The sequence below is a fragment of the Pyrgilauda ruficollis genome, unplaced genomic scaffold (genome assembly GCF_017590135.1).
Source record: "Pyrgilauda ruficollis isolate IOZ18807 unplaced genomic scaffold, ASM1759013v1 scaffold57, whole genome shotgun sequence".
NCBI classification, from domain to species: domain Eukaryota; kingdom Metazoa; phylum Chordata; class Aves; order Passeriformes; family Passeridae; genus Pyrgilauda; species Pyrgilauda ruficollis.
The window spans coordinates 5,126,055-5,141,554 of record NW_024527377.1 but is presented as its reverse complement, the minus strand read 5'-3'; positions in this window follow the sequence as shown (position 1 = coordinate 5,141,554).

Below are 15,500 nucleotides of genomic sequence, written 5' to 3'. Positions count from 1 at the left end.
TTATTTTCTGCCTAATATAAATTCATTTTTAAAAAAAGGGGAAGATTCACTAACCGGTACATCATGACTGTTGTGGGATGAAATATTATCCCATTGTCCTGAAAATGCAGGTAAAGCTTATTTCTCACTGGATAATGATTGTGCCTTAGTTCAACCTAGCACCAGCTTCTGAACTTGGTGGGAACTTTAATTACTGGTTTCAAGTCTTGTTTGAACGACTGCCTTGTTCTCTATTTCTTCATTGTTCCTGTCACAAATAGCAATTGTCAGGTTTAGAACTAATTGTTCCAAACAATTAGTTTCTCCCAATGGAGAAACAAAGTTAGCAATTAGGAAAAAAGTCTTTGTGAAACTTAGTGGAGAAACAAAGTTACAGTTGAAGGAAAAAAAACTTTGTGAAATGTCTGATGGAAAAATTATTTTCAAAACTTCTTGATATCTCCCATCCCAAGATTTTTCATCTACATTTTCTCTATTGTATTGAAAAAGTGAAGGACAAATTTGAAGATTCACTCACTACTGTGCAATTATATTACTCAGACTTTGGTTCCAAGAATACACACTGTTATTTCTCTTTTATGATTTACCGCCAGGCTCTTTGCTTGGTTTTGGTTCTGGTTTTGTTTTTTCTTAGGGTGATTTAGGAGACTTTTGTAGAGATAATTACTCAATGTCAAGTTAAGCTTTCATGCAATCACATTTGTAATATTTTAAGCTTGGTTTGTCTTCCCAGTTATTGTACTACTGATCTGCTCAAGCCAAGCACAGAACTTTAGTATTTTTATCTCTCAATTCTCTGTAGAAAAACCTCACATTTTAAAACCATTTCCTCTGGCCTCGGGGAAGTAATGGATTTATAATAGTCTGAGTACAAATGCACACCATCATTTAATAAGTGCATAAGCACAGCTCAGGCAGGCGGGGGTGTTGCAGGTACAACCTGACACGTAGCTACCTGCGATAGCAGAAGACAAGAGCAGTGACCACAGACAGCTCATGCAGCAAACACCAACCTATCCTCTGCCCACAAATTGTTGTCAGAGGATCCTGATCTGTTCTGCAGCTCTTTGCTACCCAAAACTGTTCCCATCCTAATTTTTAAAGCAAAACAACTGTTACCCACAGAACTCCACAGGGATCATAAGCACAATCCAAAAGCCCCTGGGCTGTGAAGTGGCAAGACCCAGGGATTTGGGGTTCATGCCATACCCAAAATCTATGGCAGAGACAGCACCTTACTGAGCTCCAGCATAGAAGAGCTATCGTGCAGGTGCTCCAGCCCTAAGGCACAAACATCTCAATAATCACCAAAGGAGCCCCTGAAAGCACAGACAGATCCATACCATTCAAGCACAACAAACTCCTTGTCCTGCAAGAGTTTCAGGGGTAAAGTGCAGAAGTAATGTCCCAATAAAAATGGATGGTCGAAAAGTCCCATGGAAAATTTTTAAAACTTGAATTTTTAGTTACAAAATTATAGTTTTTCTTTGCAATGTTTTCTAGCTCTGTTTGCTTTCCTCAACCCATTTTTAAACTCTAAGTAGAATAGGCACATTTCCAAATGAAGTGTTCCTTTATTCAAATTTCCTTGGAGCAGAGGATTCGTGAGACTCTTTCTTGACAAGAAATGTGTCTCCTTCACTGATATCAGTTCCTCTTCATACCATGGCTTGAGATCCAACTGAAATACGTTAGCAGCAATAGCACTAAACTTCAAGGCTTAGCTCTCAGTTGGCAGTGAAGCATTTTGTTCCTTGGTTAATTCATTCGTAACATCAGTATGTCTGAAAAAAGAACAGAGAGAAGCATAATTACTTATGGCAATATTTGCTTGATGTGAGAGTCATTTGTCCTATACAGATTTTTTTCTTCCTTTGCAGTAGAATTTACATTGCAGTAGAAGGAAGAAAGAAAGAAGAAAGTGAAAGAGAGAAGAAAGGCTTTTTTTGTGTTTATGCTGATTGAAGTATTTTCCAGAGAAAAATAGTCAAAAATGCTTTTAAGTAGTTCTTGAAAGAACAGCAGCTGTATCAGATATCCTATCTCTTAGAAATGACCTGGGTTTTTGCTGTAGTTGTTTTTTTTTTTCCTGTTTCCTACTGAATTGGAGTTTTCCTGTAATTGCTTTATCCAATCAGTCTTCATCACTGCCAAGGTTTATATTAAAAATTAGGAAAGGAAGTGCTGCTCTGCTCCCTCAGGATCTGATGGAAAATTTTGTTTTTCAACCAAGCACACTCAGCAAAAGGCTTTACACTGCTTTCTAATTTCATTATTAAAAGCTTTGTGATTCTTCCACTGTAAGCTGATTTTTGCCCAGATGCAGCACTTCCTCCCCTGGTGATGCACTGACACTACAGCACCCACTCAGAGCAGGGAAACAATGATGTCTCCCTGTGTGGGTGAGGATAACAGGAGTGATCATTTGTAAACCCATTTCCATTTGTAAAGAGATGGAATGGATGAGTATTAGCCACAGGGGAAGTCCAGTGGTTACAAAGAAACATCCATCCTGGCTTGCTTTCTTGGGTCCACCACTTGAAAGATGGAAAATAAACGCTGGCCTCTCAGCCCTACCAATCAAAAATGTATATTTCCATTTATGTAAAAGTCTGAACACAGAAGGTAAGGAATATGTTGCTGATACAAACCTTCTAAACACACCTCGCCCTGTGATGAAATCCACCCCTGGGTCTCTGTCTGAGTGGGTGGACCCTGGGGGCAGCTGAATTTGGGCTGTACATCATGGGAGAGCTTTGTTCTGCTGAAAGTGGGACTCCTACAGCCTCTGCCTGGTCTCTGGGTTTGGAAGGAGCTTTAAGACTTGGGCACACTACAAAATATCCCCCAGCACCCAATCCTTTCATCTTGCTCCACATTTGTTGAAAGCCGGAAAGAAAAGATGGAGATTTTGGTGTGGCAGCCAAAGGAAAGGGCATTCCAGGCAGCCAGAAGGGGGGATGTGATCTGTGCTGGTGCTGTGCTTCCTCATTTCTTAGCACTTATTTGCAGCTCCCTGGTACCCAATAATTATTGTCCTGGAGGGTTTCCAAAGGCACTTTTCTGTGTGTGAAACTCAGCTAGACACATTCTGCATGGCACAGTCCCCTGGCTGGATGAATATCACCAGTCGCACCAGGTCTCTGGCAGATACTCTGAATTCTTGTTTCTACAAATCCTCTGAAACTTTGGCTTCAGTTTTGCCACTGAACTTTTCTGTAGGGCAGCTCATTTGTAAGAAAAAGGAAGAAAATATATTCAGAATGAAAGAAAAATATTTTCACCTGTGCCCTGGTTTCCAAAAGCTCTTAAGCGTTGGCTTAGCATTTCCAGGAGGATTCAAATGTGTCTTCAGTGTTGTCCTCTATAAGAACATCTTGTATCAAAAACGGGTTCTTGAAACCTTTGTGGTAACATTTCTTCAGCTTTTATTGTTCTTCATAATTGTGAGTCAAAAAAAAGGGGGAAGGGAGAGGGGCCACTGAGACATGGAATTTTATCATGAAAATATAAATAAATTATATAATCCTGTACAATTAAAAATGTTATTGCTAAATAATAAATAAATACTAAATAATGCATTCTTTTTTTTTTAAAGGTTAACAGCTGATTTCTGTAGGGAAGCCATGAATTAAACATCATGCAAAACAATTAAATTCTGGGAAATAGGATTTCTGATGGAGTGGTCAACAATTAAAAATGAATGTGCTACTCTGCTCCAGGGAAAAGCAGTGAGATGCCATGCTTTCATGCTATGGGGAACAAACGTACTGTGTGACTCCAGATGGAAAGTTCTGCAAAACACAAAGCAAATATGCCATGAGTGGCAGAGACTTAATCTGAGACGCTGCCACACAAAAGGCACAGGCAGCAGTCGTCATTTCTGGAGCAGGGACACCACTGGGAGACACTCACTCCTCCCAGCAGCAACCTTCTAAATTCCCCACCTGCACTTGCAAATCCAGCTCTTAACAGCGTGGGCACCTTTACAAGCAAATCCTGACTCGGGTTCACCAACTGTGATGGGTTTGTCTGGAAATTGCTTGCTGGCAGCCCAACCAAAACACAACCTCCCTTCATGGGAGCTGGAAGACTGCAGCAAGGAGCAGGTAGTTCAGCTAAACACTCCAAAGAGTTAATGTGTTTTCTTAAGCTCTCCCTGAGCAATGCACCTTAAACACAGCACTATGAGCTGCTCTGACATGGTCTTACAGCTTCTGAAGCTCATTTCCATGCAGCAATTTCCTTTCATTTTTACTCTGTCCTGTACCTCCCTGGAAACATGTGTTGGGCACCACATATACCAACACAACTAGAATAAAGCTGTTTAAGGCAAAACCAAATACCTTCTGATCTGATCATTAATACTTCCATAGCTTCATTTCTTCTGGATCCACCCTGGAGAGGTGTTCTGTTCATAAGTTCAGTGCCAACACCTCACCTGACTGCATTGTCCTCTGCCTCCACCTGAGCTGCAGGAAGAGCTAGCAGCCAGTATTGGTTGCCCCCCCATGCCCATTGCTTGGGGAATTGTCTGAATTTTTTACCATGGCCAATGTGCATTTGAACAGATGGTAAATATCTCCATTCCTGCCAACAAGAGTCAAGAAGTGCCACTAAAATCCATTTAGAATGGAAAAAAAGAAAAAAAAAAAGTTGAGAATATACTCAGTTCTGTTGCAGGTAAAATCTGTTAGCTAATGGGTAGTTTCAAAGTACTTGTACTGAATGGTTCATTAGAAAACTTATCTCTGCTTCAGGTGCTCATAGGAAGAACCACAAAAGGGCATTTTTTGTCACTGATAAACAGGTTGTAATTATATCCTGAAAGGAATTTAATGTATTGTAGAAGTTGAAAGAAGTTGCAAGTTGAAAAGTTGAAAAGAAATGCTGCATTCTTTATCTGTTTTATATCAGCAATGCACACTATTATGGAAATTATTTTAGACTTGGCAGAGTTTTCCAGAGAGAAGCAATCAAGATATAAAACCTCACAATGGTTTGGTTCACACAGCCATTTCTCTCAGCTCAGGCAACCTCATTTCTTTTCCCTTTCTACTCTGTAGGGCTTCATGGTTATCAAATACAAACCAGTGACTGAAAAATGGGTCATAGCTTTGCAACACATCCATTGGAGGTGCCAAGAAACTTTTCCAAGATCTTTCACACAGCCATTGCTTGTGGCTTGATTACAGTCACAGATCTGTGCAGAGCTGGCACCCCCAAGACATTAAACTTTCATATGAGACAGTGTGAATAGTATATCAAACACACTTTTCTCTATAGGATAATCTGAAACACTTTAGCTCTCATCCCCCCTCAGCCCTCCCCTCTGCATTGTTTCCACCTTGCTGGTTGTAAAATGGCTGTGTTACATTATTCTGTCATGTTATTTCCCAGGACAGCAATACAGGGTTGGCATAAGCAGCCTCACATCAGTGACCAGCTCTTGCCTGTGGTGTTGTGACAACAGAACCCAAAACAACATCACTTCTTCAGCTGCTTCCTGGCTTCGTGTCCCAGGGATGTGATGGCACCTGGAGCCATCTACCAGCCCTGTTTAGAAAGAACTGATCCCCTCTCTCTTCTCCTTTCAATAATTATGCAAGGATTCCAAAGAAATTTTAGAGATTGACCCAAAAAAGTGGTATCTTTTGCTTTGGGGTAAACATTCCCTTAGGTCACCAATGTGAAACACGAATTAAACACTGAAAATCCTCCAAGAGCTGAGCTTAAACCCATTTCAGTTAGGGAGAAGATAAAACAACACTGAAATTAAATTATTCAACTAATTTATCCTCTTTTATTTAGTTTGAGTTTTTGTTTTGCTTCTTTTTTTTTTTTTTTTTTTTTTTTTTTTTTTTTTTTTTTTTGTCAGACAAGGGAGCCTTGCTCTCACACAAGGGAGCCTTGCTCTCACAGTTGGAGTTTTAATGCTTTCCATCAGGGTGTTGATTGCTGATGTTGATATACAGATATAGTTTCTGTGTACAGGTTTATACAATGTGGGGCTGAAGAACCTATTTGCAAAAGACTGATCAAAATCTGTGAAGAGACCTGCTCCCCCAAAATGATGAATTGCGTCCCTCTAATGCTGTTAAGGTTTGGACCATGAGTTTAAGCTACAGAGTACGAGTTTGGTAGAGCCAGGCTGAAATCAAGGAGTTCTGCAGGACTTCTATCTTCATTAAAGAGATGATGGATTTCGCTATATCATGCAACAGTGAAAACAGCACTAGAGATCCCATATTTTGTGTCAGTGAATAGTTTGCCTTAAGGTAGATACAATGTGGAAAGAGCTCTTGTATGTTCTTATCCTTGGATAAACACCAAGCAACCTTTTCATCGACTCAAATCTTCTAAGAGGGTTCAGACAAGTTCTAAATCCTTATTCCAACCTTCAATATTCCACTTACCAGCACAAGCAATATTTCTCAACTCATTATATTAAACAACAGACACTCATCACTCCATTGGAAGAATGCTTGAGTGGATTTTGAGCCTGGACTGGTAGATTTTCATTCCAATTTCTAGGACCAGATTTATGGTCTTGACAGGGAGTGGGTGTAACATTTTTGTCTAGTCATTCATATCCTGTTTTCTCTTGAGTTGAATCTAGCAGTTTATGTACTCATCCTGTGACTAACTGTGAGAGCTTGGCCAAAATTTCCCTCCATTGTCCAATTCTTAATTCAGACCTCTTTACTGTACAGCATAGGTACACACCTGTTACTACATCAACCATAATTAAGGTCTGGGACAGGCTCTGGGGTAATTTGTATTTTCAATTCAAGACCCAGCAGGACAGGGAAAAACATCTTCCCATGAGTCAGAACTTGGGTCCAGACTACTCTGTAGTCAAGTGAAGCTGCCTGGAAATGGCTTTGAACAGCCCACTCCCAAAGCTGTCTCTCTAACAAGCTGAACCAGACCAATCCACCTCCAGAACTGTGTCCTTTCCAGTTCTCTTTCAAAACAGGAAGTAATTCTGTAATTTAAATGAGATCAGAAAACTGCTGTCATGGTATCATGGAAATTTCTGACGGGATTGTCTGCTCTGAAATGTACAGACTACACCACGAGCTTCTGCTGCACCAAGGGCTGTGACACCTTTTAGATGGGGTAAGAGGGATGGCTGGGTGTGGAGTACAAGGACATCAGTAAACCTTGAAAAAATCAAAAAGATGGGTGACACAACCACATGACACTTGATGGAAGTGGAGTGCATGTAGTGTTCATGCTTATTTCCCCCAGCATAGATTTGGAGTCGTATCAAACCAGTTCAGCAAACAAGACTCCTCTCAGCACCTGTGTGTGGTGCCCTTCAGCAGACTTTCAGCTTTGCTTTCCCCTCTGGCTCTTCTGGACACTTTCCAGAGCCATTTCCAAGCACAGCTAGAGAGCCCTTCCTTACACAGCAGGAATGGGATGGAACAAAAGGATTCCTCAACTCTTCTTTTGCAGCCAAAATCTCAGAGGAGCACAACATGATTATAATTTTTAAACCTTCCAGAGAATGACAAAAATCCACAGCCTTTTGAGCCTTTCATCCCAGCCCAAACACTGGTGCTCCAAGTCACAGAAATTCTAATATGACAGCTACCAATGAGGCCAAAAACTTTCTCTTGGTCAATTTTGTTCTCAGCTGAGATAACCCAAAAACATTTCAGGTATTAATTGTGCAGTGCTCAAATTGAGCAGCTCAAAACAAACACAGCTTTTATGTGAAAGAAATTTATTCATTTAATAGGGTGTTATTTCATAATTGCTGAAATGCTCTTCACTTAATTCAATTAATTGAATTTTCATAGTTTTGACAATTGGAATCCCCTATACAGTGCCCAAGACTGTGCTTTCAAAGATACAATGTCCATATGCTGATTTTAGCTCTAAATTTCATAATTACACAGCTGCACACCATTTTCAAACCATTTGCTAAGCATGGTTGAGTTTATCATATTCAGTTACCTCCCGTATTGCTGCGGTGCCTTTTCAATCAAAAGACAGGAATCTCTTATTTGCAGCTCTTTTCTCCCAATAGTTTAAAAAGACCATAGATAACTGTTTCCTGAACTCAGCTAACTAAACATCTTCATGTTCTATTTTCTTCTGCCTGAAAAATAAACAAATGTCTATTTATTTTACTTAGATAAATAAGTTCATCTATAGGCTAACACAAATATTTCACTTGATATGAGTGTTTTATGAGCCTATTTACCATTCTTTTGGTTCTCTACTGTACATGAGAGAGGGTAGGAGCTTTGAGAATAAATTAAAGATTAATAGAAAAGATTTTAAAAAGTGGTTGAATGAGAAAGAGTTATTTCCTCCCATGTCCAACTATGCTGTGAGGGTTTTTAGCTCTTGTACAGAGAACATTTAGATATTCCTGACAGAGACTGCACCTGCACGTAAATGCAACCACTTCTCTGCATGACTGTGTATAATGGATTTTTAGCAACACTAAAAATTTCCTTACAGCTACTAGCCTGTGACCCAGGCTCATTTACAGCTCTATCCTGCCTGCTTTTCTCTTGATTTAAGCTTGCAACAGCTTTCTCTAACAGGCCTGGTTTATGCCAGGTTAAATGAAAGCTGGCTCAGCAGCACCTTGCAGGAATGCTGTCCCTGAAAACACACGGCTACAGCCAGCCCAGCTGCTGAGGACAAATGCCCTCCCAGAGAGGCATGGAGCAAAAGCAACAGAAAAATCCGGCCCAGTGGCTAAAGGGAAACACCTCACCCACAGCTGTATTTCCCCTAATCATGATTTTGACACTATTCCTTCTGGGATTCTTGACTTCTGACTGGCAACCCATGGATTAAGTTGCAAATCATTGGACAAACTAATCAGATCATTGGTGAGAACAGTCCATGGAAGCTGGTGTTTATCAAAAAGCAATAAAAGTAAAATGCAAAGAATAGTATCTTTACAATGAGAAAATCAGATTTAAAAAATCAATTAATTTTACAATTAAATATATATGTTCTCAAATTGGCACCTCATTTGTTGTGATATAAGCTACCTGAATGATGCCATATAGAAAAATTCGTAGAGGAAATGAAAGGTATTTTCCATGTAATCATTTCCCTTGAAGATGCATTTATTCTCAGAGCTCTAGTAGTTCAGCTTTTACAAAATATTTTAAAATATTTCAGTAAAAGATTTCTTCAGAAGGGCTTTGCAACACTATTTCTGACAGGGACATAAATAAGAAGAGCAGAGAGGTGACGGAGTAGGAAACACTGGTCACAATGTCAGCTGTCCCTCCTCCTCCTTTTGTACTCCTTACAGATTTGAAAGGTCAGAAAGACATGGAACACTGCAGATGTCCTAAGAAAAATGGGTAAAAAAAGGTTAAAAAAAGGTTTGTTGCCAATATACTTGAGGATTTCTTTTCCTTTTGCTTCACAAAGCATTGAGCTGTCTGGGTTTTGTGGGATTCAGTACTTTGTGGCTAACATTTGCTCTGATTGGTTATGCCACTGTATAAAACCAAAAGGAAAGTTCACCTTTAAGATACATATTTTTAGCAGCTGACCTATATGGCACAAAGTGTTGTCCAAAATTCATTTCTGTGGCAATAGACTTTAAAGAAAAGTTTTTCTTTGTTTAAAAAAAAAAAAAAAAAAAAAAAAAAAAAAAAAAAAAATCAACACAACTCTTCTCACTTCCTTGGTGGAGGAAACTCTTCAGTCAGAGAAACTCCTGTTCCTTTTGTCTCATCCCCCTACATATTTCTGCATTACCATATTTATTCCCATTCTCTGTTCTTCACAGAGGAAATCTTGTGGCATGTCAAACAAACACATTTTAAACAGGCTTGTTTTCATGAAAAAAGTTCTTTAGTCAAGGGACATTGGCCATAAGGATTTCTGTTTCTTTAAATCTTAAAATGGAATAAAACTACTGAACAATGGGAAACAGCAAATACAATGAGGCTCAGATTTGTGGCTGGACCTTAATCATAAGAAAAAATAATGCTGCCACAAACTGAGGAAGACAAAGAGCTCATTTGCTGGTACTGCCTGGGCAGAAGCTGCAAATGTGCTGCAAACCCTGGGGAGCTGGAGTGACAGGAGATCCTGGGAGCACGTTGTATGCAGGAGATGACACCAACCTCCCCAGGTGGGTGGATGTTGGATTTACTCCAACCTGTGCATAGCTGAGAGTCCCAAAACCTCCTGGCAGCCTCCACAGGCCGTGGTGCCTGCCTTCCCTCCCCAGGGAAGGGCTCAGGGTGTCCAGCAGCCCTGTCCAAGCACAGACACCACCTAAATCCAGAAGGCACCTTGAAAATGTCACCCCAACCACGAACAAGGGAGGACAGACCCAAACTAACCCATCCGCACATGTGTCTATCCAACTGATCCTGGAGCCTCCCAGGAAATCCTATAGCTTCCCTTTGAAGCTCAAAGACAGGGAAAACTGATTGCTGCCTTGGTCCTCACAGCAGCTTCCCAGCACACCCCTTGTTGTGGAAGCTGTGCTAAAACTGCTCCGACGCTGTGTGTTGCTTAAGAGATGCATGTTGGCCCCCCCTTTTCCAGCATTTGTATCTCTGTTACCCAGCAGGTGCAGAATGCTCAGGTCTGCATCAGCCCTCTGGTTTGCCTTTCCACCGAGCTATCAGCCCCAAGCTGCAGCTGCACTACCTGTCTGGACTGAAATTAATCCAAATCTTCTGTGCGTCAGTGTGGGGGCAGAATTGCCTTTGCTCAGCAGGCTGCAAATGCACTCCCCAGTCATCCAAAGCTCTGCCTACAGCCAGCTCTAATTTTACTCTATTTTGTTTATGCTGGAGTGGCTGGGCTGGTATTTTTTCCGTCCCTTCCACTTAATCTACCTTTGTCTTTCTAATAACATCTTCTAATAATGTCTTCAACCCTGATTTATTTATAGCTACTGCCCTTTTATTCAGGTGTTACTGCTGAAATTGTTCTAAAATTGAGTCCACTTACTGGGAAGGTGCTGGGTGTAAGTCACTTATTTGTGGGTTAAATCTCAGATTTGAAATACCATTGAGATGGATGGATTTTCTGTGTTTTTCCTGCTCCTAGTCACATTGCAGTCTGCATGGGAAGGGATTGCAGTGGGGGGGGAGCAGCGTGGGTGTGTGCCAGCATGTCTTTCTGAAAAACTTACAATCTCCAAGGAAAAGTGACTGATAGAGTGTCTTTATTTCCCTGACAGGTGGTACTTAGCATAGGGAAGTTGCATTGGACATGCTCAGTCCTTTCATGCTCCAATTAAAGGAAACAAATGGTCAACAAAAAGCACAGGGAGAAATCCATCCCAAAGATGATTTAATGTGCCCATCTCAGTTTGCAAACACTGCTGCTTGTTTGTCTTTTTTTTTTTTTTTTTTTTTTTTTTAATGACAAATCTCCTCGTGAGATGTTGTAGCAATGTGACAGAACAAAGAGGCACCTGTGACTTGGCACTAAAGTAGGAAGGGAGCTTCACCTTGATCTCACATCCTGGGAGAAGCTAATTTCTCTTTCTACTGCCACTATGGTCTGTTTATCTTAGACGTGCAAAAAACGTGAGCATGAGGCCAGTAATTTCTCCTTTAGTCCCAACACAAACTCTAATGAAGCTAAAATGAAACATTTATTTAACCTCTATTTGAGATCCTCCAGAGAAGCGTTTTCAATACTTCCTCCAAGCTCTCAGTCCGTCTTTGTCCTTCCCACTGGAATATTTTTGCTTTTGTTTTTCCTCTCCAATAGGCAGCTCCTATTTATTGACATTATTGGATGTTATTACCTAGGAAGTCAGCACCTGGTCCCTGTATAGGGAGGAAAAAGCAGCAGAGCTGAATGAAAGAAGTAATTTTGCTTCATCTGTTGTATTTCAGCATGAAATATTTGGCATGAAATTAAGATTTAAAAAAATAAAAAAAAGAACAAAATTTCTTTTTGAACACCAAATGTAGGCTACAAGAAAAATTAGCTTTCATATAGAAATAGTCTTAATTATTGCATAGGAGCTTCATGTCTGCCAATGTCAGTCAGAATGAACGAGACAACATGTTTCTATAGAGCATCAATATTGCAAGTATCAAAACAAGCCCAGAATTCCCATGAAGGGAATCTCAGATTTTTGTTACTGCAGGTATTTAAGTCTCTCTTGAAAACTAGTAACCAAAATAGTCCTTGCAGTGGGTTTTATTAAAACCATTCTGCATGTGTAAAGCATAGAAGAAATTAAAACTAAAAAAAAAAAAGAAATTAAAACAGCAGTTCTACGGATTCCTTGTTGACATTAAGGAGAAAATTGCATGGGTGGAAAGCAGAGGAAGAAGAAATTTGGCAACACAGGGGAGGCCCCAGCACATGGAGAACATGGTGATAGGAAGGGTTTAACAGGAAAAAAAATAAGAAAAAATAAGAAAGAAAACATTGCCTTCAGGAATATGTTGGGCTCTCAAACCTTAGTGAGGGAGAACTGAACTCCAAGTTTATGGAAGAGTTTGGACTGTTAGCAAGGAGACCATCAAATCATTCTGGTGACTTTGAGCAGATATTGCAAGGCAGCAGTTAGACATTTTCAACTCAGCTTCAAGGACAGCAGAGCTCTTGTGACAACATTCATGGAAGAGCAACAGAGAGGAGAGGATTTTGTATGGATTCTACTATGGCCAGCCATGAGAAGCAGCAGGAGACACCTCTGAATGTAACTACATTCAGAGGAGCAGGAGCTGCAGTGCTCAGCTGGCACCAAGGGATGGTTTATGCTGGGGTGCAAATGAATGGTTTATCATGGGGTACCAGTGGTTCCTCCAAGGGCACCAATGCATGGTTTATCCAGGGTCACCAATGGTTTATCCAGGGCACCAAGGGATGGTTTATCACAGGGTACCAATGGTTTATCCAAGGGTACCAATGGTTTATCCAGAGCACCAAGAGATGTTTTATCCAGGGCAACAATAGATGGTTTATCCAGGACACCAATGGTTTATCCAAGAGCACCAATGGATGGTTTATCCACGGTACCAATGATTTATCCAGGGGCATTGATGAATGGTTTATCATGGGGTACCAATGGTTTATCATGGGGTACCAATGGATGGTTTATCATGGGGCACCAATGAATGGTTTATCATGGGGTACCAATGGTTTATCCAAGGGCACCAGTGGATGGTTTATACAGGGCAAATTTTCCACATGGTGGGTGCCTGGTGCTGGAGCACATGATCAGCTCCTAGGCTGCTGTAGCATTTCATTTCTCCTCCTCAGCACACTCCCCACTGCAGGATCCTACACTTCCAGGGCCCCATTTTATCCCTGCCCAAGTCCATCTGTGGTAGGGGAGGGCTCCTCTCCACTGGTGTGAGGCAGAAGTGGCTGGGGATGCCTGCTCAGATCCCTGAGCTGGTGACAGCCATCACACACCTCCAGGACTCTGTATCTTTCTTTTCTCTCCCTTCCCTGGTCCCTCCTTTTTCCCCCCATCACTGCCAGCCACTTCCAAACAAGAATTTTGTTTTCATTTACAATCCCTTTTCATCTGGATCCTTCATTTTCACTCAGATCCTTCCTTTCCCTATTTCTATGATTTTCAGTGTGACAGAACGACACTTCTGACAAGCAACCTCCCCACCTCCCTTCATTCTGGGGATGCTTTTTCAGCCAATTAATCTAACATCATGTACCATTTAGCTTTGAGAGGCTGGTGTGACTCCTGAAGGAGACAAAATGTGCTGCTGGGAACAGAGAGATGGGGGTGATGGAGAGGACCATGAGGAGGCTCCAAACTGTCTGAATTACTCATCAGGAGGGTGCCAACATGAAAGCCTGGAATATCTTCCTTCACCATCTCCTTCCTCACAGACGCAGCTGACACGGCTGTCATTATGCCACAGAGCCATTTTGTTATGTGAGTGTGTGATGGGAAGAGGGACAAAGCTCTGCTGAAACACTCTCAAGTAGGGATTATGGATGTGTCTGTCAGGCTCCCTGACAATCCCTTCACTTAATTAGCAGGTAGGAGCAATACTCTATACTAGCTGGGGTGGGATTGCTCTTCCCTTCTGAATATGCCTCTCTAAAAAGAATAGACAGGTTTTCGAGATCAAAATAAATAATTTGGTTTGAAAAAAATAGAAAAAAATACACAAATCCACTATTCTTTCACATCCACTCTTTTCAGCAACATTTTTGTCTCAACTTGAAATGTTTTAAGCTTGAAACGTTGCTGAGTCACATGGAATAACATGAACAACATTCTAGAAATTGCAGCCCAATTTCAAACCCGGTCATTCTACCTGAGTTCTGAAAGAATTTGGTTATTTTTCTTTGATGTTTTTTCCCCCAGATTATAGTTTCATTCAATTTTAACTTGTCCTAGAATAAGCATCCTCAGTTTGCCCTCAGAACTTCCTGCCCTATAGTGTTTGGACTTCTAGATTGTGTTCCCAGATTTTTAATCTTTAAAATTCACAAGGGTTAGAAATGCTCTCTTCCTACTCTATTAAATGACATAATATTCCAATTCTATAGATGAATGCCTTAAGATTCAATAATTGTGATTTAAATCATAGGACTCATCACTGCAAACATGCAGACAAAAAAAAGACTGATTTCTTAGAGCATCTTTTTCCCTTGGCAAAAGAAAATTCAGTGTAAGAGCAATGTTGGGTCATCACCTCCCCGATATTAGGCATGACAAGAACAGTGGGATTTTAGCAGTGCTGTCTTGGATGTCACAGCAGTTCAATGATCCAAATCTGATCACTCTGGGGAAGTTTCCCTGTAAGCAACCATGTCTGTAACCCCTCTGACAGCTCCCTTGTCTGTGAGCCTCTCTGCACCTCTGCTGCACAACTTCCCATCGTTGTTTTGTTCCTATTAGCTTACAACAGATCACTGAGTGAAAAGCCTGAAGGAGTCTATGCCACTGTGTAGGAAGGACCTCTAAAAAAGCAAATGCTGGCATGTGAGAAGATTTCACAGGCTGTACTACAGTGGCATCAGCCTGTTGAGCTGTTAGCAGTTCCTAATATCAGCTCATCAAACACTGCTGTCTCTGGTTTGGAAATGACAAAGGATTTTGTACTTGGAATGTGAATCTTGAGAGCAACTTGCTTCACATGCAGACAGAACGTCCTCGCCCCTTGCACTGGAACAGGGAAATGGAGTTGGGAAGCAGCTCTAAAGGATGCTGAGCAGGGATGTGTGCAACAATTTAAGGGGGGGGAAAAACAGTAAAAAACAAAAGTGACACTTTCCTGATAGCTTCACAAAAGAGGAAGGACAAAAAGTTAATCTTCACTCATGTGGCTTATGAGATTCAGCTCCAGCCCAAGGCAATTTGTTTTATTAAAACAGCAATTAACAATGCTGGCCAAAACCTTGCTGCAAAATCCAACAGAAGACTTTCCTCTTCTTATAATGTGACATTCAATAAACAGAACAAAACAAATTAAGTAAGCTCTTCCCTTCTGCATTATTTTTGGCTTTTTGAAGGGGATTTAACACCAATTTTAAAATAAATA